The sequence below is a fragment of the Schistocerca americana genome, chromosome 6 (assembly GCF_021461395.2).
Source record: "Schistocerca americana isolate TAMUIC-IGC-003095 chromosome 6, iqSchAmer2.1, whole genome shotgun sequence".
NCBI lineage: Eukaryota > Metazoa > Arthropoda > Insecta > Orthoptera > Acrididae > Schistocerca > Schistocerca americana.
In genome coordinates, this window is record NC_060124.1 from 17,860,687 (window position 1) to 17,872,828 (window position 12,142).

Sequence of the window (12,142 nt, forward strand, 5' to 3'; positions counted from 1 at the left end):
ACAGATGAAAGGAGAGCCAGCCCTGACAAAACTCTACCATCTGGTGAAAAAGATGTATGCGACAGGTGAAATACCATCAGACTTCAAGAAGACTATGCTAATTCCATTCCCAAAGAAGGCAGGTGTTGACAGTTGAGAAACCATCAGTTTAATAAGTCACAGCTGCAAAATACTAACACGAATTCTTTACAGACGAATGGAAAAACTGGTAGAAGCCGACCTCGGGGAAGATCAGTTTCTATTCCGTAGAAATCTCGGGACACGTGAGGCAATACTGACCCTACGATTTATCTTAGAATATAGAGTAAGGAAAGACAAACCTACGTTTCTAGCATTTGTAGACTTAGAGAAAGCTTTTGGGGCCAACAGCCTTGCGGCAGTGGTAACACCGCTTCCCATCAGATCTCCGAAGTTAAGCGCTGTCGTGCTGGGCCAGCACTTGGATGGGTGACTATCCGGTCTCCCGAGCGCTTTTGGCAAGCGGGGTGCACTCAGCCCTTGTGAGGCAAACTGAGGAGCTCCTTGATTGAGAAGTAGCGGCTCCAGTCTCGTAAACTGACATACGGTCGGGAGAGCGGTGTGCTGCCCACATGCCCCTCCGTATCCGCATCCAGTGAAGCCTGTGGGGTGAGGGTGACACGGCGGCCGGTCGATACCGTTGGGCCTTCAAATGCCTCGTCAGACAGAGAGAGAAAGAAAGCTTTTAACAATGATGACTGGAATACTCTCTTTCAAATTCTGAAGCTGGCAGGGGTAAAACACAGGGAGCTAAAGGCTACTTACAACTTGTACTGAAACAAAATGGAACGGGCATGAAACTAAAGCAGTGGTTGGGGAGTGAATGTCTTTCAATGTTTAAACTGAGCAAGCAGTAAAGGAAACAAAAGAAAAATTTGGAGTAGCAATTAAAATCCATGAAGAAGAAATAAAAACTCTGCGTTTACCGATGACACTGTTATTCAGTCAGATACAGCAAAGGACCTGGAAGAGCAGTTGAATGGAATTGATAGTGTCTTGAATGGAGGATATAAGGTGAACACCATCAAAAGCAAAATGAGGATAATGGAATGTAGTCGAATTCAAACAGGTGATGCTGAGGGAATTAGATTAGGAAATGAGACACTTAAAGTAGTAGATGAGCTTCGCTATTTGGGGAGCAAAATAACTGGTGAAGATCGAAGTAGAGAGGATATAAAATGTAGACTGCCTATGACAAGGAAAGCGTTTCTGAAGAAGAGAATTTTGTTAATATCGAGTATAGATTTAAGTATCAGGAAGTCTTTTTTGGAAGTATTTGTATGGAGTGTAGCCATGTATGGAAGTGAAACATGGACGATAAATAGTTTAGACAAGAAGAGAATAGAGGCTTTCGAAATGTGGTGCTACAGAAGAATGCTGAAGATTAGATGGGTAGAGCACGTAACGAATGAGGATGTACTGAACAGAATTGGACAGAAGAGCAATTTTTTGGCACAACTTGACTAGAAGAAGGGATTGGTTGGTAGGACATGTTCTGAGGCATCAAGGGATCACCAATTTAGTATTGGAGGACAGCGTGGAGGGTCAAAATCGTAGAGGGAGACCAAGAGATGAAAACACTAAGCAAATTCAGAAGGATGTAGGTTGCAGTAGGTACTAGGAGTTGAAGAAGCTTGCACGGGATAGAGTAGCAGTAGGTACTGGGAGATGATGAAGCTTGCACAGGATAGAGTAGAGCAGCTTCCCATTTTCAATAATTTTGCTTTTACCTCATTTTAGTACGTTCCAAAGAACGAAATAGGTAATGATTACATGGGAAACTAGCTGTCTTTTGCCGCGCTTTTCATATTCTGAATGCAACAAGGCACCGGTTACTGATGTATGTCCCACAGAATCATTGAAGACGGTATGAGTAATTGTGAATACAGACCACCGTGACGTGACGTGGGAATACGCGGACTAACGTCATAAAGCACGTGATATAAAAATGCAATCAGGGTTTTGTGCGCACATGTTTATATTGAGATGACGTGACGTGAGAATGCGTAGGAAGAATATCAAGATATCTAGACTTTTCGTCAGTAGTGGGAAGGCGTCAAAAAAGTCAAGTGGTTTCTCCTGTATCATTTCCAGTTATTATTTGAAGATGGATGAAATGTTGATTGGGTACGTTCGGTCAAGTCCGGTTTGTATGATCCTACAATCCGGGAAAATCGTAACCAACATTCACGGAAAGAGGTTTAGAACGAAATAGGAGAAGAACTCAGCATTGAAGGTTAGTGAAAACAGTTATTTTTTCCATATATTTTATTAGTTTGTTCTTTTTTTGCTATTTATAATATCTCAATAGACTTTATATTTGATAGTGATAGGAAAAAAAAGTATCAATCAATATAAAATAAAACCAGATATGAATATAACAGATATTTATTGTATAAATTAGGCGCTACAGTCTGGAACCGAGCGACCGCTACGTCGCAGGTTCAAATCCTGCCTCGGGCATGGATGTGTGTGATGTCCTTAGGTTAGTTAGGTTTAATTAGTTGTAAGTTCTAGGCGACTGATAACCTCAGAAGTTGAGTCCCATTGTGCTCAGATACATATAAATTAGGTTATATGAATTTATAACTAAAAATAACACCCAAAATTGAAACTGAAACTAGGTTACATTGAACTTAAAACGATCAGTTATAACGAATGCGCCTATTAAATAAATAACACTGGATGTATCACGGAGCAAATCTACCCTTTCGAATGGAGTGCCATTGCCAAGGACAACTGGTTGAACCATAATGAGAAACGAAGTACTTTTTGAACTTATCTCTGGTAAAGACCGCTTGTCTTACGAAATTTCTACGAATAGGTTCGAGGTTGGCTAGGTTGGCTACACCATGAATGTGTTCACTTCCCATCCGAATTTTTTCTCGAAAGAGGAAATATTGGTTGTTGTATTCCGAAGCATGTTGTGTAGACAGGTAGAAGGTAAACTATTACATCGGCAGTTTCTGGTTTAGTTTCAATAGGCTTTAGAAATAGTCTCCAGCGCCCAGCTAGAATTCCGAATGCATTTCCTACAGTCCGTCTAGCTCTTGAATGGCTGTAGTTGTTTACCTTCTCTTCGTCACTTTTAATGGCTGCTTTACTGTATGGACACATCTAATAGGTTTAAAGAGGGAAGGCTTCATCTGCAAAAATTACATAAAGAAACTTCTCCATTGTTGGTAGTAGCTCTTTGTCTTGTGGAAGGGGTATTTGTTGCTTTCAGATGTTTTCCCCATCTCAGATCGCTCAAAAGTTCCTCCATTGCTACTTTTGCCGTAAGCTCCAACGTCAACAGCGTGAATTTATAATTTGCATCTACGAAAGCCAATAAAACAATGGAATATGTGCCTCTGTAGTTATAGTACAACGAATCAGCACCAGCTGGACATTGGATTTAAACGTGCTTGCCGACCACAGTTTCCATGCAGCGTGGATAATTCCACTTCTCATCATAACCGTTGGCGATCTGTTTCCATTCGTCTTTCTTTGGTTCTGATCTGTAAATCGGCTTAGAGTTTTCCAAATTACTTCGCAACGGTCTTTAACTATTTCTCAAATAGTTGAAAATCCAATGCGAAATTAAAAACCTACTGTTCTGTAAAAATTTCCAAGTATCAAGTACCCGTGAACAGCGAAAAAATGCCCAATTATTGAAGTACAGGGTGAGTACAAAGTATTGCCCTGATTTTAAAACTTTATTACAGAATAACCGTTTGACATAATAAGTTACATTTGATGCCGTTACATACGTTAGTATGTAATGTCTGGAGAGGGGAGTAATGTCCGATTCGGTGGATTCGAAGGAACGGTCCAAGCTGTCCACCCCAATCTCTAGACATTACGCCCCTTGACTGTTTTTTCGGGGGCTATATCAAGGACAGAGTCTTCGTCATACCAGTTGTTGACGTCGACGAACTGAGGACTACGATACAAGCTACTGTGGTTACTGTGACAGAACACATGTTACGAAACACCTGGCGGGAACTGGAATACCGCCTCGACATTCTCCGAGCTACCAAGGGAGCACACGTTGATGTTTACTAACGTAAGTGGCCTTAAGAAAAACTAGTAACACCAGCCTATGTAACGGCACCAAATGTAACTTATTATGTCAAACGGTTATCCTGTTATAAATTTTTATAACCAGGGTAAGACTTTGCGCTCACCCTGTATTACTCTTTACCTTGTTCTTCGGGATTTAGGCATCTTTTACTGTATTTGGGCGCCAACGGAGAATAAATGAATAACTAATAGATAACTAAAGACTAACCTAGAATTCTAAACTAATTTCACTGTTCTAAGTAATGAATGTAAAGACAATTGAAATAAACTACGGAAAGTGTACATCCAGGCTAAACACCGTAGATCCACAAAATCAGGTCAGGCAGCAAAGAGGTTGAGCAAATGGAAATTTGAAGATGAATTGGCTTTTTTGAATCCAACTTTCGTAACAAGAAAAACCCGTAAGGCCTTATGTTGGGAAAAAAAACGTTTGCTGTCATCCGTACAAGAAATGGCTAGAATTATGAAAGACAATCAAAGCTTCTTCAAAGTGCACCCAGTGAGTCAAGTAGCATCGTAGACGACGAATGCGAATTTTTTTTCCTCAGCATGGTGAAAAATGTGAAAACATTGCATCCTGGTGAGCAAATCAGAGTGAAGATGGAAGTGAGCAACATTGTTTTGGGGGCAGCGTCGTAAGCTGCATGTGGGAGCTCATTTCAGGTGAACCCTGGTTACCACAATACTCTTAATGCAAATCCATCATCATTCCATCAACCCTTCTCAACACCATCTCCTCAGCAATCTGAACACAGCTTGGATTGCTCAACGGACTCAACGTTCTCCTACACTTGGCAAGAGAAACAGCGAGAAAACTTTACTAATTTGTAATTACCTGTCTGATGTATAACAAAAACGCACTCTGTGAAAAGGAATTCAATAAAAATTCCAAAATGCCACTGAGATAATTTTTTTCCCTCCCAGATAAATAACTAAATAATGGGTTAGCACTTACCTGAAGCAAATTGCAAGTCGTATCTCTATTATCTGACCAACCCACCTCAGGAGATGATAGAATTTTGTCATTCTGTAATAGCACTTAAACCGCTCTTCATCTGCTATTAGTTGAGGCTTTAAATTTTGGAACTCCCCGAATTCATCTCGCTCTATATTGATAGAATGCATCCATTCCCTAGACGAGCAAATGGATGCAATACCAGAGCAGTTATTTCTTCTTCTTCTTGTTCTACCAGCACGTGAAAAACACGGAGTACATTCATTGTTGCAGGTTCTAAACTAACTGTCGGGAAACGCAATGCACACGAAGTAGTTGTTTCATATTGCTACACGTCAGGCCGACGTGAACACCGCTTCATGTCTGACGTGGTCCCACGGTGCCTGACGTGACGTGGGAACACGTCACGTAAGAGTAGTCTGTATTTACTCTAAGGTACTGTCATCACTTTACAGAGTGGATGCATGTTCCATAAAATCGCACAACATACCACCCCTGATTACGAATTTTAACCTTTCTCATACAGTCATCCGAACACTATCAGCTCTGAGGGAAAAGTTTTATTGTGAATAAAGCAGATACCTCAACAGTCTCTTGGACAACGTTTGAAAGAATAAACACAGCTTTATTTTTCACCGCTGAATGTCAAGCAAATTTGAAAGATTTTTAAATTCATAATTAAATATAGGAGATCGACATAGAGTAGGTGAGAGATGATCGTTTGGAGCAAAGTACGTAAGTGACGAGGGAGAACTACCAGCGAATTTTCGAGAATTAAGTCTGGACAACTTTTATGAAGGTGCTCCGTAATTTCCAGAATGAAAATGTTTAATCTGAATTTTTTACTTTTTAATTTGTTTATAGCCTCTATCCACACATGGAGATACCCAAATATTGATATCAGTATACTGTGTTCATTATCACAAGAGGCTGGCGCAAAAGATGTAATTATCAGACACTCAAAACTTGTTACTGTCCATCTGTTGCTACGCCCAATATATAAGTCTTGAGGGGGTAGTGTCAGGCAGAAACTGAGGCAGACGACAGCGGGTCAATATTCCGAAGGAGCTGTCAACGAAGACCCCCCAAGCAGCACGGGAGTCAGTACGGGAAAAAACTGTCCTGCAATGAAAGCACAAGGTCCCAGATGCATCGCTTGAATATCTCCTCAGCACACTGGTGTTTCTTTTTTAACAGTTTAAGAAAGCGTTTCCGGCTACGGTGGAAGTAACTGATTACATAGTCTTCATGCATTTCGTGTAGTACATAACATTAACAGAGTCACTGCTTGTGATAAATACTGCGAATCTTAATTTTCTGTCTCTGTCCAGAGACTTATTTGCAAATTTTATGAAACTGGCGATATTAGCACTTCATCAAGCTAGAATTGTTCTGTCTTACGTATTTATACTACGACTCGTTTTACGACCCTCAGTACCAGGGTCTAGAGAAGTCAGTGACTATATTAACAGACGATAGCCTCGCCTGAACTTTATGTTTTGTCATTGTGTGGACGCGGAGCTTAGCCAATAAGTCAGTCACCACGTTACTTTATTGCCGGTGTTAAAGCTCTCGGTGAAAAGTTATTGCCTGGAATCCCACACAGGTTCCAACTTAGGAGTGTGTCGAATGCACGATGATGTTTCGTTTTCTTCTTGGTTGTGTTTTGAAGTCCTAATGACCCTACATACACTACGTCTCCCTAGAGATATAAAATGAGATACGGGAAAAAAATATTTACGAAGGAATTCCGTGTCCTGTGCAGGAGGCCGCAGCTGGGGCTGGGGACATGTGTAAAGGCAGAGCACGTCGTTTCGCTTGTCTGCGAAGGAACCACAGGCGACAAGACGTAAACAAGGAGAAAGGGAAGCTGAAGACGAAGAGGAGCTCAGGAAAGAACAGGTGGTACGGCATTTACACGTGCTGTTAACAGGCGCTCTCCATGCGCAACTACGATGTCTAGGAACGCTTGTTGATGACCAGCTACGGATGTCAAGTCTGCAACCCTAACTGGTTAAGTGATGTTCACAGACGAAGTAGGTGTATCAGGAGACTGACAGATCGCCTTTGCGCGTATCACATATTGCTGAGAACAATTACTGACGTCTGGCTGCAAAGAAGGCCCTCCCCAACCGTTACCCTCTATACAGATGTACCGCTTTCACACACGCACACAGAACACAGACACACATAAGCACACAGACACTCTGATGGTTGGGTGTTAAAGGGTCACTTTCAATCCATCGACATTATTAAAATATGTGTATGTTCCACATGTACACCTAAACTACTTGATCGGTTTGAACCGAACTTGGTAGACATATCACTTACTATCTGCAAAGAAACGATGTGGGGATAACAAAAACCTACCTGGCAAAGGAGTGCCGATAGGGATGAAAAAAGAAATGTAACTCACGACGCCCACACACCCGGACTATATTGATCCAGTTTTTGAAAATGACAGCACTCAGTCACTTGCAACAAACTTTACACATGATTTCAAGCCTTTAAGAAACTTTTTCTCGCTGACATTCCTCATAAAATACTGAAAGGAAAAAGTTTAAAGATGACTAAATTTTCGCTGTTTATGCAGAAATACTGTCGCATCAGACACAACGTTTTAATTCCCTACTTCTTTACTAGTAAGTCTATCCGAGACACCTTTTACACACAGTATTCGCATATATCATTGAAAGTATCTGCAAAATTATATCATTTTACGACACGTGGTTCAGGAGATATGACGTCTTTAGCATTGAGCTCGCTGAAGTTTATGAGACTAGTCGCAAAGAACCACTGCGCAAAGAAGTGAGATATGACAGTAATAAGGAATGAGGTGATACGCTTGAATTTTCTGCGGTTGTAGACACTGCGATAATGCATAGCTCAGTAGGCACCTCATATGAAGAGGAGTGGACAGCAACCACAGAAGTTGGAAAGAAAAACGTAGTTACAAGGAAGGTAACTACGAAGAAACCATGGAAAACAGAAGAGATACTTCGGTTGATTGACGAAATAAGGAAGAAAAAAACGTGCAGGGAAATTCAGAAATAAAGAAATATGTCACTTACGGACGAACAAAATTGGAAGTGCAGAGAAGCTAAGACGAAATGCCTGCATGAAAACTGTTAAGAAATCGAAAAAGAAATGATTATTGGTAAGACTGACTCAGCATATAGAAAAGTCAAAAGCAATTCTTCTTCTCACATCCTTACAAATTTCTCTTCAACATTTGGATCACATATTCTCAATATTTCCATTTCTCTTCTTTTTCTTGATTTAGATGGAAACTGCTCCATTTTCCCACCTGTACAATATAATACAAAAAATGCTAGGACTTGTAACTTAACAGAACGTCTCAAAGAAAAAGAAATTAGCGCCACGTAGTTCTACTCACCGAAAGTAAAAGCATAAATTTTGGAAATACGTGTCTAATAAACACGCAACAGAACTTGCATTACTGGAAATACGTGTCTCGCAAACACTGTGGTATTTGGGAAAACAACAATTACTTCACTTACGAACGTCACCATCAACAATCGATCACACCACAAGGCTGACAAAGAAGTTGTGTGAAGCAACAGAGGCATTCCCATTGTTGCCAATCTAACAAAATATTCCTTTTAAGGGTTAAAGAGTTGTTACCTAATATTTTAAAACAGGTTGTACATTTCATAGGTTTGTTCGTGTAATAAGAAAATCTTTGCGCATTATGAGAACAAATTGTTCTCAGAAAAGGTAAAACACGTTATTAATAATGTGTTACAGATAAAATTAGCAAAATATAAGCGCAAATTAGTTACCAGAAAAGGGGTCTTAAGTAAAAAATTTTGTTATTTTGAAGAGAATAAAATTAAGGTGGCAGAGAGCAGATAATATGGTTGCCCACCACCGTCAATGATGGGAAAGGAAATTTTGGAATTACATCAAGCTATCCTATCGACTTGACACTGCAAATTTTATAACTACATAATTTGACTTTATGTTAAAGGCTAGTCACCTAAATTAGTTACACGTTTCAGTTTACCCTCCTTCAACAATAGCGGATCAATGCTTACAGGCTATTATGAAATACAATTGAAAGACACTTATATGGTAGTTATTACTGTAAACACTTCATGGCGCTTCTCAGAAAGGCAGATAACGGAAGGTTATCAAGTACGCATTTCTGAACGGAATTTATTTTGTCTGTAAGGTCCTATGCAGCTGCGTTTGTATGTATTTATATCTCTAATATTATTTTAAGTGTTAATGTGGTCTTGTAGCTACGCTTGTATTATATCTTATCTTGTCTTTTAGAGTATTAAATACTGTACAGCTAGTGTTTTAAAGTTAAAAGAGAAAAAAAGATCCAGATGAACCGGAGAATCAGTTTAAGGAGGTTTCATTGTACTATCATTACTACTACTGCTACTACTGGCTGTGGCAGAAAAGCGGGTTCCTTTAATTAGTGCCTAAAAGCGGAGTGCTACTATTGGCAACGCGGAATGTTTGTAATATGTTTCAGATATGTGCGCCATTAGCTGAGATGGTGTGTGGAACATACCTGAACGCGCTGTTACTGTAAAGGACTTGTACAAAACGGTGTTGCCGCTGCTAGACGGGAATACCGTCGTCATTTCGACCTCAGACAGAATGATCTTGTACCATCGACACATGCAATCAGGTTACGGGTGAAAATTTTGAAGCAACAGGAAAGCTTAAGCTGAAATCGCCCGGACGACTCAGAAGTCGTCGCTCACAGAAACGACACTCTAGAGTTCTTTGAGTCAAACGGCGGCAGTACTGGTGAGCTCCAACCGTAGTGAAAACAGAATTTTATGGAATTATTTAAAGTTGCAAGCGTACGAGATACTGTTGTGCGACAGTTAAATGTAAGTGCTATTAAAAGCGAATGACTGACTGTGTTGGACTGTTGAAAAAAATTAGGGACAATGAAGGTTACTTAAATTAAATTTGCTATGGATGAGTGAAGAGCACATTTTTATCTCAGTGGTCATGTCAACAAACAGAACAACTGTTACTGTTCAGCAACTTCGACAACGTGCTTCTCTGTTTTCTGACTGTTTTGATGCGGCCCGCCACGAGTTCCTCTCCTGCGGCAACCTCTTCAACCTCTTCATCTCAGAGTAGCACTTCCAAAGTACGTCCTCAATTATCAGCTGGATATACTACAGTCGCTGTCTTCACTTGCAGTTTTTACCCTCTACAGCCCCCTCTACTACTATGGAAGTTATTCTCTTATGTCTTAGCGGATGTTCTACTATCTTGTCCCTTCTTCTTGTCAATGTTTTTCATACATTCCTATACTCACCGATCATGCGGAGAATCGCTTCTTTCCTTACCTGATCTGTCCACCTAATTTTCGACATTCGTTTGTAGCGCCAATCTCGAACACTTCGGTTCACTTCTGTTCGCGTTTTCCCACAGTTTACGTCTCACTACCATACATACATACCATTTCTCAGAAATTTCTTCTTCAAATTAAAAATTATGTTTGATACCAGTATACATCTCTTGACTAGGAATGCACATTTTTCTAGTGCTAGTCTGCTTTTGATGTCCTCCTTGCTCCGTCCGTCATTGGTTATTTTGTTGACTAGGTAGGAGTATTTCTTATCTCATCTACTTCGTGATCACCAATTCTGATCTTAAGTTTCTCACTATTCTCGTTTCTGCTACTTCTCATTCCTTTTGCCTTCCTTCCATTTGCCGTGAGTCCATATTCTGTACTCGTTGGCTGTCATTCCATTCAGCAACACATGTTATTTTTCTTCACTTTCACTGAGGATAGCAACGCCGTCAGCGAATCTTATCAATGATATCCTTTCACGTTGAATTTTTCGTGTAGAAATCAGAAATATTCCTACACAGATACTTGAGCGTGTCATGAATGATTTACATTACAGACAGTCCGACTGTCAACGTACCAGTGGTGGACACCTACAAGACATCGTTTTCAAATACTCATTTTTTGAATTTGCAGCTCTTGTATTTTTTTCTTTGTTGTTGTTGTTTGCAGTTACAGTTACTGGATATAGGCTCCGCCTTTTATGCGAAACACAGTTTTTCCTGTTACCCAAACATATTTCGGCACATCTGTGTCATCATCAGTGGGTTTCGTTTATTGAACAACTTGAAAAGTGAACACATATTACGTTGTAACTGATTTAACAAAATTATTCCTAAAGAATGTTTTGTTTGTTTTTGTTCTAAACCTGACTTTACATTACATGGTTTCGCAGGACCATCTGTACGGTGTCCTGCACTGATAGCGTATCACCTCCAAACCAAACGACGCAAATGTGAATTTCATACGTGAATTATCACATCCCTTGATTTTTAAAATCGTGATTTTGATGTGCACAGTGTTTTGCATATATATTTTGTTATTACTCCCGTTTTGTTGAAACTGGTCCTTCTTCCGAGTTCTGAGGGCACTGCACACACGTATTAAACGTACTTTGTGCAATTTCGGTTTCACAAACGCCTTTTCACTTCACAAAACACGATGTGCGCGATATTGTCCTGTGCCCTAACCCCGTCGGCGCTTATTTGTTCGCGAGTGAGTTTGGCGCTTTATTTGAATTTTGTTTACTTTGATCTCTCTTTTCCTATTTTGTATTTGTGTATGTGTGGTGTGTGTGTGTAAGCTCCTTTAGCTACTGTAAAGTTCCTTGTGTTAAATAATGTGCCTTTACAGATTGTAGTGTATTCATTTAAAACTTGTTTTCCTTCTGCTATTGCCTTCTGTATGTGGAAGTTTTCTTCTATTTTTAGTTTGTGGTATAGCCTGTGGCTGGAGTTCTGTATTTTTAAATCTGTTGCTGATGTAGCTGGATGGTGGTTATGGGCTATTGGGTGGTCAGCAAATGTGCCATGGGTGCTGCTAATTTTTTAGGGCTCTGTTCTGAGTATCTTGTTTTAATTTTCCTGCATGTTTGTCCAATGTATACTGACTGGTAAGTGTTGCATGTGAGTCCATATATTCCTGATCTGTTGAATTTATCTGTGGGCGTCTCTTGTGTTCTGAGTGTTTTGTGTTTTGTTGTCTGTCCTGTATCTTATTTGAAGTCCCTGTTTCTGTAATATGTTGCCTATTCT

General features: G+C 40.0%; 1 protein-coding gene across 1 annotated transcript in view; it reads right to left on the minus strand.

Moving 5' to 3' along the window:
• Positions 1–12,142, minus strand: part of LOC124619676 (thioredoxin-2-like) — a 66,213-nt gene that overhangs the window by 12,250 nt on the left and 41,821 nt on the right. The window lies entirely within an intron of this gene.